At 43.1% G+C, this 12,508-nt stretch overlaps 1 long non-coding RNA gene across 1 annotated transcript in view; it reads right to left on the reverse strand.

Moving 5' to 3' along the window:
* LOC137341370 (uncharacterized) overlaps positions 1-9,502 on the reverse strand; it is a 103,141-nt gene extending 93,639 nt beyond the window's left edge. The window contains exon 1 of the long non-coding RNA XR_010967015.1: positions 9,344-9,502. This is a non-coding gene — a long non-coding RNA (uncharacterized lncRNA). The remainder of the gene's footprint in view (positions 1-9,343) is intronic.
* Positions 9,503-12,508: the final 3,006 nt, after the last annotated feature.

A 12,508-nucleotide genomic window follows, 5' to 3' on the forward strand; every position in this document is an offset into this window, starting at 1 on the left:
AATGCATTTTGTTTGTGCAACAAGTAAAAACTAATCAATGAAAGAATGATGAACCTCAAAATATATTAAAAATGAATTCCTTTTATTTAGTTGTGCAATGCTAAGGTTGTTTTGCTGTCCCATTTGCCCTTCCAGTTTTGTAACTTCTGTCTTTTGGTTGTGGATGTACCCTACTATTAAGTACTCTTCTACATTTTAAAAAAATAGCATTGCTGGATGACTACACAGCTATCTAATGAGCTGGAGGGCATTTGGAAGCTTGCTACCACTATCTGCAACTAACTCTGATGGTCCTGCATCGGTGCCAGGGGTCTCTGTGATGCCCCATACTCCTCCGTGCAAGCCAGTGGAGGAGCGCAAATTCTCGCCATTCCCACTGATTGGTCTGAGCACAGAACAGTGGGTATCTATAAGGTTTTCAAATCACTCCTTTGTGACTATTTTTGAGTGAACTGAAGCCAGCCCTTCTCCATGTGAACTGAAGCCAGCTGATGGCTAATCTTGAAATATGGACTCCAAAGCCTCCGTGACAGCAGTTGGAGAACTTGAGAGATGCTCCTGTTGTGCCAACAGTCTGGGAAAATGAAGTCTTCAATGCAGATGACACTGGTGTTGCCACAAACTCAGAAAAATGGCCCCTTTTTTCTTTTCTCAGGTTCACCGCTCAGATTTCCTAAATACAAATTGCAGATTTTTTTCTGTAGGAGTAGCCTTACCACACAGAAGCAACTTCTTGACTTAGCTTGAGTTTGGCTTTGGCTGGGTGTAGGATATTTCAACCAATATGATCCAAGCAAAGATGCACTTGCTTGCTCAACCCTATCTATATCCAACACTGACAGCATGAGTCTCCCCAAGAAGCCCGACCTTAAATAGCCATTGAGTCAAAAATTCCATTTTGATTGTGTTCTGCTCCCTGCCATAAGGAGGTAAACAAACACAAATGTTCTCATTGCACCTCATGAAGAAAATAAATTGTATCGCTCTGATCTGTGAATAGTAATTATTCATTTGATCATTTCAGTGCCAATCTCACCCCTTAATGTGGTGTTCCTGAGGTATCAGATGGCGGTCTCATGGAGGTTGAGCTGTAACTGGAGAGATTTTAGTACAAGTGAAGGATAAAGAAAATATATTGATCATCATTGAATCTAAACTGTGGATTCTGAGTTCTATGTGTTCTTTCCAACCCAAGAAATTTCTTGGAATTACGCTCCAGAAACACAGACTGGACAATAAAATTTATTGAGCTTATTCCAAAGTCCACAGGGTCATTAAATGTCTGGGTTACTGGAACCTATGTGAATATGATGTGTGTTCAAACTGGAGAGTCAGGGAGATGTGTAGTAACTTTGATATGAATCGTGCAGAGAGATTTGTGCTAACATATTCTGCAAGAGATTTGGCCACCATTATCAATAGGCACCAATAGTCATGATGAGCAATTAATAATTTTCATATATAGAAGCTCATTGCTGCTAGTTTTATTTATGCAGTGAAAGTGTTGCTGAATATTGCTGTCTTCAAGTATTTGATGCAAGTATTCATTCAGGTGGTGTGCTTGTAGTCAGACTGTAATAGTGGCACATTTCCAGTCTTCACATTGCCCTGGATCTTGTATAGATTGAAGGAGCACTTAATTTTCCTGGGTACAGCACCCCAGGAACGCCTGAACAGAAGGGGCAACCAGCCAGAAATATGGGTGGAGACCAACATGGGATTCACTCCCATTGGACTGCCCACAAATTCCCTGTTCTCTTCCAAGAAAACCCCAACTACACAGCACCTGAAGGAGGTGCAGGAACTTCAATCAGGGATTTAAACTTTCGTTGCACTTGTGACATCATAAACTGTAGGCGCAAGGGTCTAAATCCATCAGTTTTGTCGCAGTTGCGATGTCAGAACAACTTGTAACCTGATTTCTTGGCTGACTGCTGGTTACAGGTTGGCTTTTAACTGCTCACATAAAAGATAGTGCCAGCAAAAGAAGAAAGAGCTTTTTGAGCATTGTGAGGCCCAAGTCAGCAAACATTCTGAGGTGTAGGAACTTAAGTTACTTAGAAAACTTCATTGCTTTGCTGCCATTTTTGACCTTAATGAAATAGTGCCCCCAAAATTGTGGGCTCCATCTAATGATTCAGAGCAGAGATGTAACGAAGCTTATGATTCCACTAGAGTGACCATTGAGAACACCATTGGCATTCTGAAGCAGAGGTTCTAATGCCTGGATGGTTCCAAGGGTGTCCTGCAATAGATTTCGGGGAAGGTGTCCAGGATCATAGTGGCCTGTTGTGTCATCCAAAAATGAGCCATTGACCTGGAGGAGTAAGAAGTGGAGCACAGAGAGGAGAAGTTCTCGCTGGAGAATATGGCAGGTGAGGAAGACAAGGCTCCAGACAGACCACAGGGCAATCAGATTGCTACTAGCTGAAACATCTGGAGAAATCTCATCTTGGAAACATTGAGTATATCATCCAGTACAACCGTTACATTCCATCCCTCCCTCTTTACCTTCTGCCGAAATAAAGATGTCCCTGCAAAAACATACCCTACATCTATCCACAGCCCCTCTCACCATCATTTAACCTACCATAAAAACCTCAACTTCCAGTAACTTCAAAAGGGCTTTGTACAAAGCATAATCTGCAGCCAATACATTTATTGCACATACATCCGATTGTAACTGTCAATCTAATTCGTTCCATCATGGATTTCTCCTTTCTAACACTGGCTGTCTTTTGTGCACGACTAACTAGTCTGGTGCTTTGTCAAAGTGGTTTCCCTGAGACAGGAAGAGGGCAGGAGGTTGGCAGCTGTACATCCCTGTCAGGCCCCTGGGATTTAAATGGCTCTCGATGTCTGTGATGTCACATAGCAGATGAGCCAGCTTCATGCTGCAGCTCATCCACTGATGTAGGGACAGCCTGGTTCCGCAAGCTTTCAGGCTCATGTGAAGGAAAGGGCGGAGGGGGAAACTGTTAGTGGTGGAGGTGGAACCTTCCAGAGACAGACCACCAACATCCATGGTCTGTTCCAACCTTCTCCTTCTCCCAGCCTCTGCCACTCTGCCCATGGGTCTGGGGGTTATCAAGCCCCCATGGTAGCATTAGCAGGGGGCATGGCAGGCCGTATTACCCTCCTGTTTGAACTACCTCTTCTGTGAGCTTGTCCATGGAGGTTGCTTCAACATGCAGCCAAAGGCTTGTGTTGCAGCAGCCTGGACAATCATGAGAGAACCTATTACTGGCAACAAGGCCTCAACTGTGAGGGCCTGCACGCCAGAGGGCCCTCGGATTGCAACTCTTTCCAAGGGTGCCTGCATGCTTTCTACATTATATCAAGTTACATCGAGTCTACTGCACAGAAACAGGCCATTCGGCCCAACTGGTCTAAGCCAGTGTTTATGCTCTTCACGAGCTTCTTCCCTCCCTACTCCAGCTAACCCTATCAGGATTCCCTTCTATTCCTTTCTCCCTCGTGTCTTTATCTAGCTTCCCCTTAAATGCATCTATGCTATTTGCCTCAACTACTCCTTGTGGTAGCATGGTCCACATTCTTACCATTCATTGGGTAAAGAAGTTTATCCTGAATTCCCTATTGGATTTATTAGTGACTACCTTATACTGATGATCTCTAGTTTTGGACTCCCCCACAAGTGGAAACATTTTCTCTACGTCTACCCTATCAAACCCGATCCTTATCTTAAAGACTTCTATCGGGTCACCCCTCAGCCTTCTCTTTTCTAGAGAAAAGAGCCCCAGCCTGTTTAATCTTTTCTGTGCATCAGCACCTCACACTTGCAGGATGCGTACTCCTCCAAACTTATTGCCATGGCACAGAAGCTGCTAGGCACATGACCCAATGATCGCAACAGTCTTTCATGCACTGAAAGCATTTTTCTTTTGAATGTCAGGACCACAGAGATCTGGCTTCACTGCCTGTCTCTGATGAGGGGCTCTCTCTTCATTTCCCCCTCCTGCTCTTCTTGTTTCTAATGTCCAGTGCTGAGTGATTCCAGCTCAGTGCTCCTCTCATACTCTATTTCTATATCCCCTTGAGTGGAAGTCATTGAACTGCTGCATTTTATGTCTTGGAATTGTGATGGTGCCTGATAAGGTACTTCTTTACAGTTTTGGTAGAGGGTCCAGCCTCGGATTGCTCTGCCATTCCTGTAAAGACATAAAGAGGGACAAACAGAAAGGCAAATTAATAGTTAGGCGAATGTGTACTCATGGGCTTCATCGGGACTGTCATCCGCAGGAGAAGGACCTGAATGTTGAAATCTCCGGGCACAGTGACCAGGACTGGGAGGGAAGAAAGGAAAGACAACAACAATCCCTCAGTGGGGACTTGCCCACTAGTTTCACCATCTCCTGCCACCTCTCTCAAGTTGTGATGCTGAAGGTCTATTGCTCGTTCCTCAAGTAAGGTCACTTTCTGAACTGCATTAGGTCCTCCTCCAGTAGCTGTGGCTGCTTTCTGTTTAATACCGTCTTCTACGGCAGAAACACACAGATTTTGATGACTTACTGCAGTATCGTTCCCTCCTTGAAACAGTAGCAATGCCTTTCCTTTTGCATTCAGTGGTTTCAATCACTGTGAAGGTGATACTGCTTTATTTTCATGCTTTACATCCTTGCTAGCATCTTGCGTAGAGTGAGTGTGACTAACGAGTCCGATTTTATTGAGCAGGATGACTTCCCCACATGATACTACATTAACTTACTCGTCACATTAAGTATTTGCTACAAGGCTCACAAACATTTTTCAATTTGGGTAAAGTTTTCAAACTCATCTCCCCCCACCTCTTAGGGAGGTCAATTCTCCCATTTCCTTGGTACGGTGCTGCTCATTTGGATGGCCCATTTACTAAGTCCTGCACGCCATGGCCTTCATGACCTTCCTTCCATGGCTTTCCTTCCTGCAACAACAGTTTAATGACCTCGTCGTCAAAGCAGGATGCGACCAAACTTCTTTACCGGCATGCTGATGGATTGCAGCCATTAAATCTCGTTAGTTCGCACTGCCGCTTTAACAGTTATCTTCTGGCAAAAACGCCTTCTCAGAAACACTGTAGGATATTTGTTGTGGGTTCCCACACTGTTCACCCAGACTCAGCGTTTTCTGTTCCCTCCTCAGGCTCTCCCGAGGCCCCAAAATGCTCCAGTTCCGTTAGGCAAGCCACAGGCCTTTACGGCCTGCAGAAGCACTTACATTTCTTGTGACCTCATAGCTGCACCAGGCTGGTGCCTGCCCACATAATGCCCAAAACATGCAAACTAACCCCAAGAGGAAATCAGAGTGCAGAGAAGCAACGTCAGGATCAGTACCATTCTGGTGTGCTCCTCACAAGTAGTCCTTATTTCTGTGGGCCCCAGGAAAATCGTTAATCAGACAGGCACAAAGACATTAAAGTGGCTCCTCAATTCTATACTCAAGTGTCTAAAAGGGTTAAATTAAGAGGACAGGTTACAGAGATTGAGCTTGTATTCCCTTGACTGGGTAGATAGCGAGAAACTATTTCTTCTGGTGGGAGAGTCCAGAACAAGTAGGCATAACCCTAAAATTAGAGCCAGGCCGTTCAGGGGTGATGTCAGAAAGCATTTCTTCAAGCAAAGAGTAGTGGAAATCTGGAACACTTCCCCCCCCACCATTGCCTCCCCCACAAAACAAGATGCTGAGGATAGATGTCAATTGAAAATTTCAAAAAGATAGATTTTTGTTAGGCAAGGGTATTATGGGTTATGGAACCAAGGTGGGCAGATGGAGTTAAGGTACAGATCAGCCATGATTTAACTGAATGGCGGAACAGGCTCAAGGGGCTGAAAGGTCTACTCCTGTTCCTATGTTCCTAAGCGACAATTATAAATTGCCAAGTAATACTGAGTTTTGAAATGGGGAATCCCACATTACAGTAGTTCATACCTTTCAAGCACAGAGTCATCACCTCTCCTTGGCACTGCCGTGCATGGGACAGTTGAGGTTGTGATTTAATCACTTCTAGGATCAGCACAGAACACCAGTGGTGTTCCAATATATGGTGAAGTCCCTCCGTTATTCTCTTCACCCCTCCTTTCCTGACGGTATCGACTCCTTGTTGGAGCATGGTTTCACAGGTAGCTGCCACCCTTTGGCACCTTGCTATTCTTTACATGACTGTGGGAACAGGCCGTTTTACTGTGGGGCGGGGAGAGGCATCACAGCAGATGCTCCAGTTCCGTTAGGCAAGCCACAGGCCTTTATGGCCTGCAGAAGCACTTAAATTTCCTGTGACCTCATAGCTGCACCAGGCTGGTGCCTGCCCACATAATGCCCAAAACATGCAAATTAACCCCAAGAGGAAATCAGAGCGCAGAGAAGCAATGACAGGATCAGTCGCGCCCTTACTTGATATCCACACATGTGCACTCAGTAGGAACAGTTGAATGACAATCAGGAAAAAAGGATCTTGGCTGATTTTCCCTTTCCTAAGGCTACAGCCAACTGTAGCGACCCTACCACTGTCTTGGCTGTGACGAGTTAACGCAGCACAGACTGAGGAGTGAACCAGAGACCTCGTAGGTCTGTGAGATTCAGAGACTGTGACTTCACCTCTGAACCATCAGGATGGCGAATTTGCCGTCTATCTGCGTGCACTTAGGTCGAATGAGACGCCGTGAAAATTAAAGCACAAGGAGAGAGTGGAACAAGCTGGACTTCACTACAAACCAAACTGAAGCTGACTGCATCTGTGTCCATGTTAAATGAACATTTTAATTTCTAAGCTGCAGGCTATTCACTTTATTCTAGTTTTAAAATGTTTTTTTAAAAATACCAATTCAGTAGCACTCATTAGTACAACGGTAGCTTTACTTAAGTAATTTATCAGAAATTGTGTTGTAATTTATTAAACTCAGTAGAAATCCTCACATAGAAAAATTCAACAGTGAAGTAAAAATGTTTTAAAAATAAATAAAAGCTTTCACCATGCCCACTTACGACATAATTAAAGTAAATTTGATTTCCTTCAATTCTATCGTACAATCAAGGCCTTTCAAGCATAATAGGCATTTCACTTTTAGGAAATTTGCCAGATTCCCTGAAGTCTAGGATGTATTTTTGAAGGACAGCTTAGTGGTAACTTTATAACTCAAATAGCGGCAAGTTACCCAATGTAACTATGTGCATAACCATGGCAATACAAGCACTCAGTTTATTTTGCTAAAAAAGGAAATGACTGGTTATATAGAAGATTGTCACTCCACAGTGAAAAGTAAATGGTACAGGAGACTTGCAGTCCACCAACTTAATAAATTATAAGGTTACTTAAGATAAAACAAACATAATTTCAATTAGGTTGGTATACATTGGTGGTTTGGGAACTGAGGGGATGGGGACCAGGGAGGGAAACACCTAAATTGATGGAAAATTGGCTTTCAGACACTTACTAATTCAGGCAGCCTCCAGGCACCAAATCCACCAGTACAGCACCCTTCCACCTCACCATCACATCTATAATCTTCCGGAATAAAAAAAAATTAATATTGATATTTGGCGCAATTCATTTCAAGAACCTCTCTAATGGGTTTCAATTTGGCAGTCTTTTGGTTTTAACTAATTTTAACTCAAGTGTCCCTGCCAAATTTCAATCATTGGGAGTCAGCTTCAAATGAAATGAGAGAAGACTGGATTTTTCTGTATCCCCAAGTAAGATAGAATAATCACAGACAGTCTTTATGCCGTATGGTCGCAGTTATTCGACAGAGTTTGTCTTATCAAATGTGTGAAGGGATCAACAAAAGCCTCGTAACAGAAATGGAAAATGGCTCGGAGGTATGCAACTGCTGCCAAGGCTAATTGAAAGATTGGATGAACAAAGTAACCTCAGATTTTCAGCATGGACACCATGAACCGTAAAACCAAATAATCGCAAGCTTAAATATCCCACAGCCCTCACCGAGATGTTCACTGCTTCACTCCGCTTTCAAACGAGAAGTTTAAACAAACAAAAGCAATAAATGTCAAGAAGATCAAGTTGAGACGAGAAATGCAGCAGTGAGTGTGAGCAACGGGAAGGGTATTACAGTGGGTGACATTCTAAGGTAGGTGGGATCAGTCAGTCAAAAACAAGTTAAAATGATTCAATTCTAGGTTGAAGGAAGCTTCCGCTGCTCTAATTTAATATTGGACTGCCAACAAGGAGTTGTTCCAGTGGATCAAATTTAAACACGAGACAGCCAACCAAATTCATATTCACAGCTCAATCTAAGGTAGAAATAATAATAGTGCAAATCCTTCAGTGTTTATTTAAAGGGAATCCATCATATTGAAGAGAATTTGCTTCTAAAAGCGGTACCGTTATTTTGACAAGCTGTTGCCCTTGCCCCCCAAACTTTGTTTTACCCAAACTTTTCCTCCTTTGGCTGAAACTGCTTCTGTTCTACAGACAGCCAACCGGAGGTGAAATGTCACATTTTCGTCACTGGAAGCACAGCGTTGTAAAGCTTCCAACTTGCAGTGGAACTGGCAACAGATTTCAAAAGTGAGATCTGGTGAGTCCAATCCAGTCTTCACTTGAGTTCCACACAAAATGGGGGCAATATTGACCTTGGCTGACAGTGTAAAACAGGCGATATCGGATCAGCTGCCCATTATACATCTCTCTCGATTTTTGTTTCCGTTGACTTCAATGGGGAGATATTGCCCGTTTTACACGATCGCCCAAAGTTAAAATGACCCCCAATCTCTTTCCAGCAGGGGTCACTAGATAGTTATAAGGGTCAGAAAGCCTGCCAATTTTCCCCTCTCTATCTCAAAGGCACGGAGGCCATCTGCAGCAAACCATTGCCACTCCATCTGAAGTCATCTAACTCAGCAGAGAACAGAAGTCGAAAATGGGCCTTGGGTAGTACCATTACCCAAAGAGCAATTGGGTGAGCAAATGAACATTATTTCAAGAAACAACATGGTTACTAGCATAAAAATGTAGATCATGAACACGAGATTTCCCCATGGGTTTGATTTAAAGGAATTCTGTGGTCTTTGCAGTTTTGTAAACTGTGGTCTCTGCAATGGCATGTTCCATGATTGAATGATGTTACTACATTGGCAACTCAATTTACCCTAAGAGCCTATTGTTCTAAGCTAACATATATCATAAAAATCTCATTGTGGAACTTTACATGACAGATGTGCAACATTATTAAATATTATGTAGCATTTTGATAATCATGCCAACCCACTATCTGAAAGTATTTATAGCTCAAAACTGCAAAGCTTCATTTTGCAAAGGTACTTTTTTTAACTTTTAGTATTATTGTAAGAATTATAGAGATCATTAATATTGGAGCAGCACAGGGCTTACCTCTTCTGAGGGGTCCAAGCTCTTGATGTTCCAGTGACACTTGGATGAGTTCAGCTCCTCTGCAAATTTGAGAGCAGCATTGTGTTTGAAAGAATTTCTATCCTTATTTCCATTTCACCCAGTGAATTGAATTGAAACAATATAATTGACATGGTTTCCAGTGCCTTTTACATCAGCATGTCAGAATTATGTCTTGGCACAGAAAGGAAATGACCTCACACATTGTAGCAAGAATAACAATAATTTCCTTCGCAGTTTGGAGGAGCTACAGTGAAAAAAAGTAATGTTGCTGAGAGCGTTAGGAAGGGCAAACCAGCTCTTGTTTTTCATGTTTAAACTATTTTTTTTCCCTTGAACCAGCACCCTTGAAATGTCCTAAACAATAAAATAAACACTACTTAGTTCCTGATACAATGTGGAATTTGAGTCAATGTTTCAGAGCGGGCTGTTTTTGGACCTTTGCCTGTCTGAGAACTTGCCAATGTGATGACAACTGCTTTTAAATTTCCGTGTTTCAACCTTGTATCAGGTTAGACTGAAGATTTCACCCAAACCAACAAACCATGTCAAGTCTTAACTGCCCTGATGCTAGGGAGGGGGGAGGGGGGAGGGGGGAGGGGGCTGATGTCGGGGTGGTGGTGAGGGGGAACAGTTGGAGAAAGGGGGAGACTTTCAAGTCTGCCATATGTCATAATATAACTAAATGTTATGACAAACCTTTAGCTTTTAAAATGTTTTTTTAAAGTGCTTGTTCGAAAAGTTATATATACAATCGACTATACTCCAGCTAATGCGTACGCTGTTAATGGCAACATTTCTTCAAAGACACCAGTTACTCAGGCACAGATTCATTATCCATGCATTGCACTGTGTTAGGACAAAGAGAACATGGAGGTGGAGATGTCCCCACTAAAAAAACTTCCACCATAATTAAAAATGAAAGATTGGATATCTTAATGAGGTAGATGCCCATAAGACAATTTTACCTCAACTCAAGTATAGCATTCAATATCAGCTTGATGCTACTTTTACAATTAGCAATCAGTGAGATTATGGTTAAAGGTGTAAAACAGAATGGAGCACCAGGACAAGAGCAGCAAAGGCTAGAAAAGAGAAGTATCTGGGCTTTATCCTCAATTGGGCTTGGCCCATTTCTGACCTACTTTAAATTCATTCACTTTTTTTTTGAGGATTCCTGACTTGACTGGGATCATTCTATTCAATATTTGATGTCTGACTGCTTACCAGTTGACCGATATTAACCCCAAGTGCTGACTCAGCTCCTGTTTGGAGGACATTGATCTAAAGAGTGTGGTGATCATAACGGTCTGGATCATTCAATGTTAATGAAAGAAGCCATTAAAGTGAACAAGATGTACTCTATTTTTCATACTTGACGACAACATTCGGCCAGTAGTGTAACTTTCTTAAACCACCTGCTTCATACTGACACTTCAGGAATAGCAGGAGACCAACAATGATCCAAAAACTGCTTGCACCTGCCTGATTCCAACATATTTGTTCCAGGTGATCACAAGTTAACAGTTTTCACTGTCATTCAAAATCATTTGAATTCAAAATGGTTGCAAAGTTAGAATAAAGTTGACACAAGGGTGCTGAAATTCCTGGCGAGGGCACGTCCCAGGCGAATCACTCAGCGGGCAGATGTGTCGGGTTGGGGGGAGGGGTGGAGAATTTGAGCTGATAGCCGAAAGTCTCCACCCCAAAGAATGCTGCACACCAAATTCCAATGAGGGGTGTGTGGACAATTTTTCTGCCCACCTGCCCCTTCAACATCTCAGCCAGCCTTGGAGGCATGTCTTGGGTGCTCTTGGGCTTCCTGGGAACTCTGCTCACCCTGATCTCTGTAGGTCCAGTGGAAGCCACACCAGATGAGAGCAGCTGTGGATTCCATATTTGACCTCAAGTCCCAGATGTCATAAGGAGGGTAGGAAATCAATCCTAGAACGGATCGATTGCTCATAATGCCCGACTTTGTTTCCTTGCAGGGAAGAAACATTTTGTTAAACTTTAACCTTTGGCCCGTTAAGTGCTTCTGGCTCATCAGAGTGGCAGGTTGCCAGTCCATTCACCTCTTCTGGGTGGGTGCCTCTGTTGCCTTCTCTACAGGCATGGGCCACCACTGATTATTAAAATGTCCCCGTTCACAGGATCTGGGACGGGGATCATCATCCTAAGCAGCAGGCGGCTGGAAGTCCCGCCCCACCACACTTCTGTCAGACGAGCAGGGACCCAGGAGGTTGAAGCCCTAAGACCTTAGAGTGAACGAGGCTTGTGATAGAGAGTCAATGGATTAGAGGAGCAACGAAAACCCCCAAAAAAATCAAAACAGAAAATGCAGCAAGTGCACGGGAGTCAGTCAGGATCCACAAAGAGAAAGGACAAGTTAACATTTTCAGGTGAACGCGCTTCATCAGGATGGCAAACTGAAAGATAAGCAAGCATTCGGTTGAACTGTGTTCTAATTTCCGTGGCCCAGTAATGAACAGATAAAGGTCCTCTGTTGTCCTGCCAGCCTTGTTGCCTTTGTGAGTAGCTGAGCCAGGAAATTCCAGGTTCAAATCCCAGCCTGTGCTGAGTCAATCCAGTGGTGATTGTAGGTGCTACTATTGATATCAGTGTGCTGGGTTAGGGACGGGAAAATCATCCAGGGTTCCTGCCCTTGATCACTATTCAGTAAATCGCTCCTGGAAACTGTACATGTGTAGACATTCGGTGAGGACAGGATCGAGTGCAGTGATGATGGCTCTAATGGTTGAATGGGCTGCTGACTCACTCCTACATTGGGAATGGCTGCTGATGCCCGGAACTGTACCCCGGCATGAATCACTGCCTTTCCTATTGTTCAGCTTCAGGAATCCACAGAATACCATAAAACATGTTCCTGTAAATGTTACACTCAGTGGACTGGATTGAACTGAACTGCAAAAGAATTTCAGGCTCTTAAAAAGATTAACCATCTCATTACTGAAGTAGAATTACACTAAATTAAGTTATTTGGCTCTTAAATAAAACAAATATGTTCTTCACACTCCCCTATTTTATTTGCCGTTTTAGAAAATGGGAATGTTTTATAAAATAAAAATGCTTTCAACTTTTAAACTCTTAAATCTGTCCGCCCCCTCTTCAAACTGTCTAAAAGTC

Source organism: Heptranchias perlo, chromosome 23 (assembly GCF_035084215.1).
Source record: "Heptranchias perlo isolate sHepPer1 chromosome 23, sHepPer1.hap1, whole genome shotgun sequence".
Classification (NCBI taxonomy): Eukaryota; Metazoa; Chordata; class Chondrichthyes; order Hexanchiformes; family Hexanchidae; genus Heptranchias; species Heptranchias perlo.